We start from the raw sequence: 16,498 nt of genomic DNA, 5'->3' as shown, positions 1-16,498 counted from the left end.
TTCAATACGTCTGAGATATCCAGTTAACTTCGAAGGAGTTCATTGAGCTGTGTATATTGATTATACTACATTCCAGACTAATAAGGTAAAATATCTGGTTCCCACATAGCCACCACATATCCAATATCTATACTAGAGATAGTAAGAGAAGAGATATATTGGACACAAGATGGCTTAGAAATTATTACAGATGGAAAGTCAACCCGTATTACAGAATTTGTTATCAAAATTGGAGCGGTTTACAAATCATAATACAGTAAATACAGTACATATGTAATTGAACGAAGATAAGTAATCTATATATATAATTCGAACTGGTAATGGAAATTACGGGAAAATGGCTGAACGGATTTTAATAAATGGCGCCTCATTTTGAACTTGGAACCTAAAGTTTTTCGGAAAAGTAGTAGTTTTCAGTGAAATGTCAATTTTCCTACATAATTTTCCTATTTTCCAAAATCCATCTGTTGTCAGTTTTGAGAACTAATTTTATCGAATCACGGCCGACTCGATTGAATTTCAGAACAAAACACACACTACAATAAACAACAGGCTATTACACGAAGGCCATGACCTGCAGGATTGCCGACATATTTAGAGCTCAATTCAATTTGTTATTAAAAACTGATTCTGCAGTGTATAATAATTTTCTGAGTACAGCTGTGTATTGGATATTCAAATCTACGAAACTTGAGGTGGTTTGATGACATTATTACCATCAGAAATTAAATATTATTATAGTTAATACCATGATGCATCTATTTTTCATTAATTGTACATAATACTGATGCTATATTGATGACATGAAAGTGAAACGTTTTGTGGTTATGTAAGTAAATGTAGAGATTATCTTAATTTAGATCTTCATTTTTATAATTTACTAAGTGGCTGCTATATATAACTACAAAACTTAAGTAAGATAATAATATTGTTATTAAAAATCAAATATTTTTAAACTTATTAGCCCAGTGGGGTTGGGTCTTTTTCATATACTTAATGGCGGTGTAGTGTAGATATTGATATGTGTCATTGTCTTCAGTATTGGCTCGACAGAGCGCAAAAATTACAGTTCCTAAGGAAAGATCAAAAGGTATTACTTACTGATAAAATAAGAGGCCTAGAAACTTTTGTAATCTCCAGATCATTTCAGCAAGATCTCTTAGAAGGATAAAATGATTTTACGCTCTACATTTCAAGTTCTACATGCAGCAGCTATACGAAAATGCTATTGTTCGAAAGCTTAGCAAACCTGACATTTTTTTAACTTTTGCCTACAATCCACAATGACCTGAAATAGCTACTGCTATCGTCCTGACATTGATACTTGCGTTTTCGCGTTGAAACTCAAAAACTGAAGTTGGATAGGTTCAAGAAAAAGTATTTGGCCTAAAAAAAATCCATTCAGAGGGAGTATGTTGCATTATTATGGAAGCAAATAACTATCAAAAAGACAAGTATTCTTCATTGAAAATAAATCTGAAAAATTTTTATTTGAACGTCTAACGAACTTAGTTTGCAGCAGTATTTGCTGCACAAGCTACTAGTATGACTATAACCATAGGAAGGAATATGTTTAACAAATGACGAACACCAACAAGGATCTCTCCTCGGAAGACTTCGAGTATCGTGCTACTGTTAGATCATAGTTTCGCTGGTTCAGTTCTGTCTGAGGGCAATAGAGTTTTAAGATGGATAAAATAATTAGCACGATAACCTCAGGGAGGGAAGAAAAATTGTGTGTTCCATATCATAGATCTACGGCCATATCTCGGCCACATTTAATTTCAACGAGTGAACAAATTTTGCAATAAATCGACAGATGCTTGGTTTTACTATGGTGTATAGGCTATCGTTTCCCTTAACTGTGGTCCTGGAACACAACTACGGTCCACGATACAACTATTCAAAGAACATAGTAGAAGTAATATAGACCTTTTTTAGATAGCTGCAATGACTTGACTTCAAATTACAGTACAGAAAAAATGTAGATAAACGAGGTACTGCGTTATGGAGTACAAAATTTGAATGAACCAAAGTTACGTTCCAGAACCATAGTTATGGGAAATGACGGTACTAAGTGTGGCTGGCGATCACCTGTCGACAGGTGCATAGCAAAGGGAATGAAAAACAACAGGAGGACAAAGAGAACAAGGAGAATAAAACACAAGGGGGAGACAAAGAAAACAAAAGGAATACAATGAGAAGGACGATAAAACAAGGAGAACAAGGGAAATGCAAAGAGAATACGGGAAGACAATGAGAAGAAGAGGGATAGAAGGACAACAAGGGGAATACAAAGAGAATAAGGGAGATAAAATGGAAAAACAAGGAAGATAAGTTGAAGTCAATGAAAACAAGAGGGAAACAAGGATAACAAGGGAAAGAAAAATAGAAAAGGGGGAAGACAAGTAGAGCAGAACAAGGCGGAGACAACGAGAACAAGGGGAAGACAAGGCGAAAAGGGGGAATACAAGGAGAACTAGGACAATATAAGATGACAATCAAAATACAAGGAGAATAAACATACTCGCGTCTTAATTACTACCATTATAAGCTCGTTGCATAATGTACTATTTTATTATTAAATCTGTTAGTGTTATAGGATTTATGTGTGTGAATGAATTTTTAAGGCTTATTTTCTGAGAACAGGATAAAATTCAGGTATTTCACTGCAAACACCTCATGTGAGATTTTGAACTTGCTTTTAGGATTAAAATACATTGCGTAGGTGTCGATACAAAGGCTAGCAGAACCTAAAAGCATGCCATGGAATTAAAAGCAAAATATCCGTAGCGTAGTATGAACGAAATATATATAATACAAAGCGGGGGGGGGGGATGAATCAGTTTGTATATTCGAAACACCCTTATTGCCGTTGCCGTTCTGAAATGAAACAAAGTAAAAAGCACACTGTTAAAATCGCTGTCCTATATAAAATATGAGGTACACCGCCACCAGCTACTCTCAAAACTGCCTGCCACGGAATTAATGAATGTTGAGATTTAGGCTCTTTTTTTTTTTTTGTCGCTCTAACCGAGGTCCCTTTACTCCTGCAAACCGCCATGTTACGTGACAATAAAACAGGCATAAAGCTGGAAACAATGGCCGGGGGTGAAAACAATAATATGTGAGTTCAGGCCGGCGTTATTTGAAAGGAAAAAAGTAATAGTGGTTCAAGGGAGCGTCCCTCGCCAGCAACAAAAGTTTGTGATGTGTTCAAAGCTGTTTAAACGCTCCTATGCACGTAATGTGTTGAAATATTTGTGTTCTCGTTGCAGATTTAAGCAAATAGCAGATCATTTCTCGAATGAAAGAATTCAGACTGACGCAGATGCATTACACAGCAAATGTTTAGACGCTTCGATGATACGTATGCTATGCCGATGTGCAAGTTATTGTACGCCGTTACAGAGTTTATGAAGGTAAGGGTTTTCCGAATGAGATATCTTTTTTTCAACAGCCACTTCAAATGAAATGACTTTAACAACGTGTAATAATAAAAGTCGTGACCTGAAATGGAATTTTGAATCTTTACGTAAAAGCAACAATCTGAAATCAAGTATAAGTATATATAATTTGAACTGGTAATGAAAATTACGGGAAAACGGCTTAACGGATTTTAATGAATAACCTCTCATTTTGAAGCTAGGCATCCAAGGATTTTCAGAATAATAGTAATTTTCAGTGAAGCGTTAGTTTTCCTACATAATTTTCCTATTTTCCAAAATCCACCTTTTGTCAGTTTTGAGAACTAATTGCATTTCAGAATAAAACAAAACACACATTACAATAAACAATAGGCTATTACACGAAGGCCATGACCTGACATATTTAGAGCTCAAATTCAATTGGTTATTAAAAACTTCAAAGCTTACTAAAAATAATTTACAGGTCTGATTCTGTGGTGTGTAATTTTATGAGTACAACTGTGTATTGGATATTAAAATCTACAAAACTTGAGGTGGTTTGTTGACATTATTACCATTAGAAATGAAATATTATTATAGTTAATGCTATGATGTGACTATTTTTCATTAATTAAACATATCTATATATGAAGGGTTCAGAACCATAGTGGGCCAAGCGCCATTTACTAAAACCGTAGAAAACAAGGGCTAAATGAAGTTATGACCATAATTCAATGGAAACATACAGCAAGTAATATAAAGTATACACATTAAAACTAAATGATATGTCAATCTTCATTAAACTTATGGCATTCACTTAACTTTAACTCTTGCTTTCTCCGTTTTAATAAATGGCTCTGAACCCTTCATATATAATTTGAATTGGTGAGATAATATTGTTATTAAAAATCAAGTATTTTTATAGTGGGATTGGGTCTTTTTCATATACTTAATGGCGGTGTGGTTTAGCTATTTATATGCGTCACTCTCTTCAGTATTTGTTCAAGAGAGCGCAAAAATTATACTTCCTAAGGAAAGATGAAAAGGTATTAGTTACTGATAAAATAAGAGGCCTATAAAATTTTGTAGTCTCTCAATCATTTCAGCAAGATCTCTTAGAAGGACAAAATGATTTTACCCTTTACATTTCAAGCTCTACATGCAGCAGCTATTCCAAAGCATAGCAAACCTGACTTTTATTTAACTTTCACCTACAATCTACAATGACTTAAAATAGCTATTGCTTTACTCTTACATGAAACCCACTGATCGTCCTGACATTGTTACTTGCGTTTTCACGTTGAAACTCAAAAACTAAAGTGGACAGGTTCAAGAAAAAGTATTTGGCATAAAAAAACCATTCAGAGGGAGTATGTTTCATTATTATGGATGCAAATAATTTTCAAAATGTCTGGTATTCTTCATTGAAAATAAATCTGAAAAATTTTTATTTGAACGTCTAATGAAATTAATTTGCAGCATCTGCTGCACAAGCTACTAATATATACATATATATTTACATTTCAGTTCTGAACATATTTTTTCTTAATTTCTTGCCATTGTTCCATAGTGATGCGGACGTCTAAAATGACGCTTCATTCTAGCAACCATGAATGGACAGGATCAAATTTTAATTTAGTGAATGTAAATTGAAATTATAAATGACATAATACATATTAAATAATAAAGCTACAGTTTTCACATAAAGGAGCAAATGCTCGTGTTTGGGGCAGTTATAGTACATAATCTAGCACTATAAGTTAAGTGATATAACTAAATTTATGTTTAATACTTACTTACTTACTTACTGACTGGCTTTTAAGGAACCCGGAAGTTCATTGCCGCCCTCACATAAACCCGCCATCGGTCCCTATCCTAAGCAAGATTAATCCAGACTCTATCATCATATCCCACCTCCCTCAAATCCATTTTAATATTATCTTCCCATTTACGTCTCGGCCTCCCCAAAGGTCTTTTTCTCTCCGACCTTCCAACTAACACTCTATATGAATTTCTGGATTCGCCCATACGTGCTACATGCCCTGCCCATCTCAAACGTCTGGATTTGATGTTCCTAATTATGTCAGGTGAAGAATACAATGCCTGCAATTCTATGTTGTGTAACTTTCTCCATTCTCCTGTAACTTCATCCTTCTTAGCCTCAAATATTTTCCTAAACACATTATTCTCAAACACCCTTAACCTACGTTCCTCTGTCAAAGTGAGAGTCCAAAGTTTCACAACCATGAAGTACAACCGGTAATATAACTGTTTTATAAATTTTAACTTCCAGATTTTTTGACAACAGACTCGATGATAAAAGCTTCTCAACCGAATAATAACAGGCATTTCCCATATTTATTCTGTGTTTAATTTCCTCCCAAGTATCATTTATATTTGTTACTGTTGCTCCCAGGTATTTGAATTTTTTCACCACTTCAAAGGATAAATCTCCAATTTTTATATTTCCATTTCGTACAATACTCTCGTCACGAGGCATAATCATATACTTAGTCTTTTCGGGATTTACTTCCAAACCTATTTCTTTACTTGCTTCAAGTAAAATTCCCGTATTTTCCTTAATCATTTGTGGATTTTCTCCTAACATATTCACGTCATCCGCATAGACAAGCAGCTGATGTAACCCGTTCAATTTCAAACCCTCTCTGTTACCCTGGACTTTCCTAATGGCGTACTTTAGAGCAAAGTTAAAAATTAAAGGTGATAGTGCATCTCCTTGCTTTAGCCCACAGTGAATTGGAAACGCATCTGACAGATTTTATTTTTAAATTCTTTATTTTTAATAGGAACTGAAAAAAACTAGTCAAAAGAAGGAAAAGGAAAAACATCTATACGGAAGAAGTTAATGGACCGTTTCAATTTAAGGTAAGTTAACTTAAGCTACTTATTTACTAATTGAGACAAAAATTGCAACTTGTATCCTATTTTTAAGAACTCCTTTTTTCCTTGATTACTTCACAGAAAATTAAGGATTTTTACACAAAATAAACTCCTCAAATATTTTTGGAATGTAGGGGGGCAATTTTTGAAAACGAAGACTGAAATGTATCGGTTTTAGTCCTTGGGCCCATTATCTTATAATAATAATAATAATAATAATAATAATAATAATAATGATAATAATAATAATAATAATTTATTTTAGCTGGCAGAGTTAAGGCCGTAAGGCCTTCTCTTCCACTCAACCAGCAAAAAGTGTATATACTTATGCATGAACTTACAAAGAATTCAACAATTTGATTTAGATGAGAGTTACATGCATACAAGAGTTATTTACGAATTAAACAACAAAATACTATGAACTATTAATTAAACACTGAAATAAACTGTGTAGCAGAATTAAACTAAAATACATAGAATGTTAATATATTATAAATAATATTAGATAATAGAAAGACATTATTATGAGACAATTTTGAAAATACAGCACAATCAGGATGATGTCTAAAGAAAAAAGTAACAATGTAGTCAGTGATAGTTTAAATCAGTATGATTGGAATGAAATGCTAATAAGGTTATCTTTTAAGCTGTTCTTAAAGGTGTTTGTTGTCTTGCAGCCCCTAATACTTTGTGACAAGGAATTCCATTGGCGCGAGGTGGATATTGTAAAAGATGATGAATAACAAGATGTTCTATGAAGAGGTATACTTAGCGTGCCACAGATAAGTGATCTGGTATTTACGTCGTGGTTAGAGTATAGATAAGAGAAACGAGAAGAAAGGTAATTTGGTGTTAAGGTGTGCAGAATTCGAAAGAGTAAAGACAAAGAGTGTAAAGTTCTGCGTTCTTTAAGTCGGAGCCACGAAAGACTTGCGAAGGAAGGCGATATGTGATCATATCGTCGGATGTTGCACACGTAACTGACGCACATATTCTGAGCTCGCTGTAACTTGACTGACGGAACTTAGGTCACTTAACAAAACGTCACAATAATCGAAGTGCGGCATTACTAGGGTTTGTACTAGGGTAAGTTTTAGTTGCTGGGGCAAGAAATTTCTCAAGCGACTTACTCCTAAAAGAACACAGAATAAGCTGTGAAAACAGTTTTTCCCTATCTTATCCCATTAAGCAAAATGTAATTTTATTTTTTGAAAATTACAAAAGTGATAATATAAATTTAAGATCTCGGAGATTTAAATTAACTTTCTTAAGTAGTAGGCCACTATTTGTAATTTGGCACTTAGCTACATTAATCGGCTTCATTTTGGTGCAAGAATGATGAAAATATCTCAATTCTAAGAGCACTTTGTGTTAACATTAGTGTTGTAAAATGCTGTGAAAATGAACATGGAGATAAATTATATATATATATATCCTGTGGGTATGAGAAATTGTAAAACTAACACACAGCTTCCTGACTGTATGAAAAGTAATACAATCGAACTAGACCGCGAAATTGGAATTGTTATGACACGAAAAACATATAAAATTTACAGGATGTGATGGATTGATAGTTGCAGAACTGCACTTCCAGTTTAAAGAAAGGTTGTTTTCGATCAACAGAAACTCAATTAATTAATTAACCAAATATCATACGACAAAACTGATTTATTTTTAAACCAGAAAATTCAAGCTTTCATATGACATAAAAATAAAAACTTCATGTGACAAAAAATAAAAACATCATTTTTTAACAAAATTAAAAACCAATAGATGAGTACCTTAAATTATGAATTTACATCACTGTGGATTAACGTTTACCGTGTCTTACCGTGAAACGAACGGGCTCGGTTTCAAATCCTAGCTAGGACAAGTTACTTGGTTTGAGAGTTTCTCCGAGGTTTTCCTCTCAACCACTTGAAGCAGAATTGAGTCAGTTAGAGTCATAACTCACATGCTCCAAAAAATGAAAAAATGAAATTCCCATGCGGTTATCTGAGTAGAACACGATTCAGAGGTTAATTTTTCACATTTCTTGTACATCATCATGTTAATTTTTCATATTTCTTACATCATCAAGTTAATTTTTCACATTTGTTACACCATCACGTTAATGTTTCCCATTTCTTACATAATCATGTTAATTTTTCACATTTCTTACATCGTCATGTTACATTATCATGTTAATTTTTCACATTTCTTACATGATCATGTTAATTTTTAACATTTCTTACATAATCATGTTAATTTTTTACATTTCTTACATCATCATGATAATTTTTCACATTTCTTACATCATCATGTTAATTTTTCATATTTCTTACATCATCATGTTAATTTTTCATATGTCTTACATCATCATGTTAATTTTTCACATTTCTTACATCATCATGTTAATTTTTCACATTTCTTACATCATCATGTATATGTTTCCCATTTCTTACATAATCATGTTAATTTTTCACATTTCTTACATCGTCATGTTACATCATCATGTTAATTTTTCACATTTCTGACATAACCATGTTACATCATCATGTTAATTTTTCACATTTCTTACATCATCATGTTACATCATGTTAATTTTTCACATTTGTTACATAATCATGTTACATCATCATGTTAATTTTTCACATTTCTTACATCATCATGTTAATTTTTCACATTTCTTACATCATCATGTTACATCATCATGTGAATTTTTCACATTGCTTACATCATGTTAATTTTTCACATTTTTTACATAATCATGTTAATTTTTCACATTTCTTACATCGTCATGTTATATCATCATGTTAATTTTTCACATTTCTTACATCATCATGTTACATCATGTTAATTTTTCACATTTGTCACATAATCATGTTAATTTTTCACATTTCTTACATCATCATGTTACATCATCATGTTAATTTTTCACATTTCTTACATCATGTTAATTTTTCACATTTCTTGCATAATCATGTTAATTTTTCACATTTCTTACATCATCATGTTAATTTTTCACATTTCTTACATCATCATGTTACATCATCATGTTAATTTTTCACATTTCTTACATCATGTTAATTTTTCACATTTATTACATAATCATGTTACATCGTCATGTTAATTTTTCACATTTCTTACAACATCATGTTACATCATGTTAATTTTTCACATTTGTTACATAATCATGTTAATTTTTCACATTTCTTACATCATCATGTTAATTTTTCACATTTCTTACATCATCATGTTAATTTCTCACATTTCTTACATCATCATGTTAATTTTTCACATTTCTTACATCATCATGTTAACCTCTGAATCGTGTTCTACGCAGATAACAGCATGGGAATGTAACGGTATATCAAGTATTCATTTTTTGGAGCATCTGAGTTATGACTCTAACCGACTCAATTGCTGGGTAACTTTCGGCGTTGGTCCTCGGACTCAATTCGACTTCATTAATTTCAACTTAATCTATTGTCTTCAATAGTTTCAGGTCGACCAGGAGATCCAGTAGACATAGTGCCATGATTCGCCTACAGATGTCATCTGTCTGGTGGAGCTGCATAGATCCCAGGGAGCAACGGACTACGACAGACCAGAGAGCTAACAGTTTCTTCTCAGCCAACTAATTCCTTTTCCTTTTCCTGATTAGTTTCAGCATAATATCACAGTCTACTATATACAGTCACGAAGCTTGGGTTTTGAGGGTGCTAGAAACAATAGACTGTGACGGTACTATTTTGCATTGCCTGTAATGAGGCGATATTAGCGATCCTAGTGGTGATCAACTACCTAGTGTTTGCATATTTACTATGTATTGAGCTTCGCGACTATATATACTAGACTGTGATAATATTATTTATTTTCTCACTCTTTCCATCATAGCTTCTTTTCTTATTCTGTCTGTCCATTTCATGTGCTCCATTCTTCACCATATCCACATTTCAAATACTTCTAATCGTTTCTTTTCACGCATACACTGTGGTTCTATATTATACAGGGTGTTTCAAAAATACGGGGCATAATTTCAGGTATGTATTTCCCACATGTAGACAATCAAAATAGTTAATTACAACATGTGTCCGGAAATGCTTCATTTCCGAGTATGGCCTTCACAACATTGAAATTCACCGGAACGTTTTTCTTTCCGCAGGTCGTTGTCATTACAGAAGATGTTCAAAATGTCAACCTCCTGCTTGAATACAGACCTCACATCGATGTCTCATTGACCTGCGAACACGATCCCAAACTCCAGGAGTATTGCGTATGTCCTCAGAACATGCCACAATTCGATTCCGAAGGGATTCCAAATCAGGCACCGGAGACGAATAAACCAATGATTTTAAATGGCCCCACAAGTAGAAATCGAGAGGGTTCAGATCAGGTGAGCGTGGAGGCCAAGCAATTGGGCCACCTCTACCTATCCATCGATCAGGAAACCTTCGATCCAAGTACCGGCGAGCCGTACGACTGAAGTGTGCAGGAGCGCCATCATGCAAGAAGTGAATGTGTTGACGATTGATCAGTGGAGTGTCTTCTAAAACATGAGGTTTGGTTCCGGTAAATTTCAATGTTGTGAAGGCCATAACTCGGAAATAAAGCATTTCCGGACACATGTTGTAATGAACTATTTTGATTGTCTACATGTGGGAAATACATACCTGGAATTATGCCCCGTATTTTTTAAACACTCTGTATAAAAATTGTCTACATTATGGGAGTTCGTATTTGGACTACTTTGATTCTAAACAATACCTCACAGACAATCTCTGTGGGTCGAACTCACAAACGTTGCCTCAATTCTACAGGAACGGCGTTTTTCAACGCGGCTCGTTGTAAATCTGACACGTTCTGCTCGCTGCTGAAGTTCATTTCACTGCGTGAACTGTGGAATGTTTAATATTTAACCAGCACGATAATGAACGCGAAGCGACCCATATAGTACATAGTTCAAAGTGGCCGCGGCTGTGATGTCCTTCTGGCGCAGAGTAACGAATATTTTGAACAGCTGGAAATTAATTAAACTCTTGGTTGCCAGCGTGTTGGTTAATTAGCCGTTTGCATAGTTAAATTCTTCTTCACAATCATGCGTGTTCATTACTGTGAAAGAAGACTGCTAAAACTGTTTCCCCTTGGTCTCGAGATTAGATATGATTTAACGTGATCCATAATGGAGGAGGATGCGCTGTGAGCCGGTCCACGGCCACAAGGAACGAAGTTCGCTAATGCCTGGTTTATGTGTTCTATTAAATTGCGTGCTACTAACACGGAACGTAATTGTTCCGTAATCTTCATCATCCACTAGCATTAATTCATGACTGCAATCTATGGGTTATGGCGACATCTCCACTAAATCACACTGCCGTTGCATACAAGGCAAACTTATATTAATTATTCTCTGTGTGAAGTCCGAAATAATTTCAATGCGAGGTAGCCTAATTGTTATTACTATGGTTATTGTATTTTAGTAGCTTTGTCCATTGTATATATATTAACGTGGCAAAAAATATACATTGGAGCCTTGACTATACGTAATTATGCAAAGGTCCTAGCAAAAATTGCATTTAATTACAATGTAAAGTAGACTTAGTAAATGAATTAAAAGGTAAAAAATGGGAAAAGGTACAAAATAGCTGGAAATCATTTAAGGGGGATCATACAGCAGCAAATTTTCACAAAATTTTAAATACTCGTGTCTCAGAGAAAATTCAGTGGATCTTTCTAATTTTTTTGTATAAAAATAACTGATATTTGGGCCTCTCATTTGACATCAACAAATTTATAATTATTTTAGTTTATTATTTTTATTTTCACAATTTTAAAGAAATAATTATCTGCTACATAAGAGGAAAACCATAGTATCTCGTCAACCACTCGTCAGATTCTAAGTTTCTTTTTTATTTCTGACTCCAGAATGCATTGTTAGAGCATGGACTGAATTATAAAGTATATGAACTACATTTTTTTTTATTTTGTCATTACGAAAAAATCATTTTTATTTTACATTGTTTATGTATCATAAAGTCATTTAACGTGCGCTCCTGTATATATATGACGTGCATCTTTCTTCAGTGCAGGTAGTAAGGCCGTAACATAATACTACGAGAGGAGTTCGGCCGGCGTCGTGGATCGTGTCCCGGCATGGCTCAGTTGGTTAAGAGCACTCAGCGCGCACAGCTGAGAGGTCCTGGGTTCGATTCCCGGTACCGGTACGAATTTTTCTAGTACTTAATGGTAATATTACATTGTTTACTTAGAATTTATTAAATAAACAGGCATGGTTCAACACTGATATGAAAGAAATAGACATGATCTAACACTGATATGAGAGAAACAGTGTAACGCTGATATGAAAGAAAGGGACATGGTGTAACATGATATGAAAGAAACGGATATGGTCTAACACTGATACCAAAGAAACAGTGTAACACTGATATAAAAGAAAGAGTCATGATGTAACACTGATATGAAAGAAACAGACATGGTGTAACACTGATATGAAAGAAACAGATATGGTCTAACACTGATACGAAAGAAACAGTGTAACACTGATATGAAAGAAAGAGTCATGATGTAACACTGATATGAAAGAAACAGACATGGTGTAACACTGATATGAAAGAAACGGACATGGTCTAACACTCATATGAAAGAAATAGACATGGTATAACACTGATATGAAAGAAATAGACATGGTGTAACACTGATATGAAAGAAATAGGCATGGTGTAACACTGATATGAAAGAAATAGACATGGTGTAACACTGATATGAAAGAAACAGACATGGCGTAACACTGATATGAAAGAAATAGACATGGTGTAACACTGATATGAAAGAAATAGGCATGGTGTAACACAGATATGAAAGAAATAGACATGGTGTAACACTCATATGAAGAAATATACATGGTGTAACACTGATATGAAAGAAATAGACATGGTGTAACACTGATATGAAAGAAACAGACATGGCGTGACACTGCTATAAAAGATACAGACAACACTGATATGAAAGAAACAGACATGATGTAACACTGATATGAAAGAAATAGACATGGTGTAACACTGATATGAAAGAAACAGACATGGTGTGACACTGCTATAAAAGATACAGACAACACTGATATGAAAGAAACAGACATGATGTAACACTGATATGAAAGAAATAGACATGGTGTAACACTGATATGAAAGAAATAGACATGGTGTAACACTGATATGAAAGAAATAGACATAGTGTAACACTGATATGAAAGAAATAGACATGGTGTAACACTATGAAAGATATAGACAACACTGATATGAAAGAAACAGACATGATGTAACACTGATATAAAAGAAATGGACATGGTGTAACACTGATATGAAAGAAATAGACATGGTGTAACACTGATATGAAAGAAATAGACATAGTGTAACACTGATATGAAAGAAATAGACATGGTGTAACACTATGAAAGATATAGACAACACTGATATGAAAGAAACAGACATGATGTAACACTGATATAAAAGAAATGGACATGATGTAACACTGATATGAAAGAAACAGACATGGTGTAACACTGATATGAAAGAAACGGACATGGTCTAACACTCATATGAAAGAAATAGACATGGTATAACACTGATATGAAAGAAATAGGCATGGTGTAACACTGATATGAAAGAAATAGACATGGTGTAACACTGATATGAAAGAAACAGACATGGCGTAACACTGATATGAAAGAAATAGACATGGTGTAACACTGATATGAAAGAAATAGGCATGGTGTAACACAGATATGAAAGAAATAGACATGGTGTAACACTCATATGAAGAAATATACATGGTGTAACACTGATATGAAAGAAATAGACATGGTGTAACACTGATATGAAAGAAACAGACATGGTGTGACACTGCTATAAAAGATACAGACAACACTGATATGAAAGAAACAGACATGATGTAACACTGATATGAAAGAAATAGACATGGTGTAACACTGATATGAAAGAAATAGACATGGTGTAACACTGATATGAAAGAAACAGACATGGTGTGACACTGCTATAAAAGATACAGACAACACTGATATGAAAGAAACAGACATGATGTAACACTGATATGAAAGAAATAGACATGGTGTAACACTGATATGAAAGAAATAGACATGGTGTAACACTGATATGAAAGAAACAGACATGGTGTGACACTGCTATAAAAGATACAGACAACACTGATATGAAAGAAACAGACATGATGTAACACTGATATGAAAGAAATAGACATAGTGTAACACTGATATGAAAGAAATAGACATGGTGTAACACTATGAAAGATATAGACAACACTGATATGAAAGAAACAGACATGACGTAACACTGATATAAAAGAAATGGACATGGTGTAACACTGATATGAAAGAAATAGACATGGTGTAACACTGATATGAAAGAAATAGACATAGTGTAACACTGATATGAAAGAAATAGACATGGTGTAACACTATGAAAGATATAGACAACACTGATATGAAAGAAACAGACATGATGTAACACTGATATAAAAGAAATGGACATGATGTAACACTGATATGAAAGAAACAGACATGGTGTAACACTGATATGAAAGAAACGGACATGGTCTAACACTCATATGAAAGAAATAGACATGGTATAACACTGATATGAAAGAAATAGAAATGGTGTAACACTGATATGAAAGAAATAGACATGGTGTAACACTGATATGAAAGAAATAGACATAGTGTAACACTGATATGAAAGAAATAGACATGGTGTAACACAGATATGAAAGAAATAGACATGGTATAACACTGACATAAAAGAAACATTCATGGTCTAACACTGATATGAAAGAAACTGACATGTTCAAACATTGATATGAAAGAAACAGACATGGTCTAACACTGATATGAAAGAAATAAACATGCTCCAACTTTGATATGAAAGAAACAAACATAATGTAACATTCATGAAAGAAACAGAAATGGTCTAACACTGATATGAAAGAAACAGTGTAACACTGATATGAAAGAAACAGACATGGTCCAATACTGATATGAAAGAAACAGACATGGTCTAACACTGATATGAAAGAAATAAACATGGTCCAACTTTGATATGAAGGAAACAAACATAATGTAACATTCATGAAAGAAACAGAAATGGTCTAACACTGATATGAAAGAAACAGTGTAACACTGATATGAAAGAAACAGACATGGTCTAACACTGATATGAAATAAACAGTCTAACACTGATATGAAAGAAACAGACATGGTCTAAAACTGATATGAAAGAAAGAGACATGGTCTAACACTGATATGAAAGTAACAGACGTGGTCTAACACTGATATGAAAGAAACAGATATGGTCTAACACTCATATGAAAGAAACAGACATGGTCTAACACTGATATGAAAGAAAACAATTAATAAGCTCTGTCGTAACCAGTAAAAGAGAGTTTTTATTCTAATATCAGTTCTTCATGTTGCCTTTGGGATATTGCTGTTGACAGATAAATATTTAGAACACCTTGCACTAAACTTCCATTATAAAAACATCAACAAGCATGGTGATGTTAACTACTTTGTAGCAAGTCGAGAGGGACCGTTGATTGAGCGGAGTGTGGGGTACATTGACGGCAGATTGGAATGCACCCTTGTCAAAACGGTCCATGCAGCATGAGTACAAGGTCTGTTATTATTAAACTCTGTTCCACTCAACTTGTTATTGCTGTTTGCACATATTACATGACGTGAGTAGTTTTATTCGTGTATATAGCTATTTAGCAGATCGTTATTGCACGAGTCTGTTGGTTATACAGGCGGCGGTTGCTGCTCTTACAATTGCCTATTAGTGACAATCGACAAACGATTGAACAGGCGATATGTAGGTTATGCAAAGCACGTACATGCTTGCTGTATTTTAAGTCGCAGCAGTGGCGGATCTAAAAACAGCATGGATAATTGTGTTTTGCGCTTTCACTACTGAATACCAGTTTTTTATGTTTCACTGGGAAAAGTAATTTTTTATTATTATATCATACTATGACAAGTCGGACTCTCAACAATAAGCATGCTCACATTCATCGGGATTTTAATCTGAACAGTATAATACCTTATGACCAGGCTTCGAGACTTCGGACCCAATAGAGCAGTTCAGTGGGAAATCCGCATAACG

Source organism: Periplaneta americana, chromosome 16 (assembly GCF_040183065.1).
Source record: "Periplaneta americana isolate PAMFEO1 chromosome 16, P.americana_PAMFEO1_priV1, whole genome shotgun sequence".
NCBI classification, from domain to species: domain Eukaryota; kingdom Metazoa; phylum Arthropoda; class Insecta; order Blattodea; family Blattidae; genus Periplaneta; species Periplaneta americana.
The sequence above is the reverse complement of the archived record's forward strand: the minus strand, read 5'-3'. Positions refer to the sequence as shown.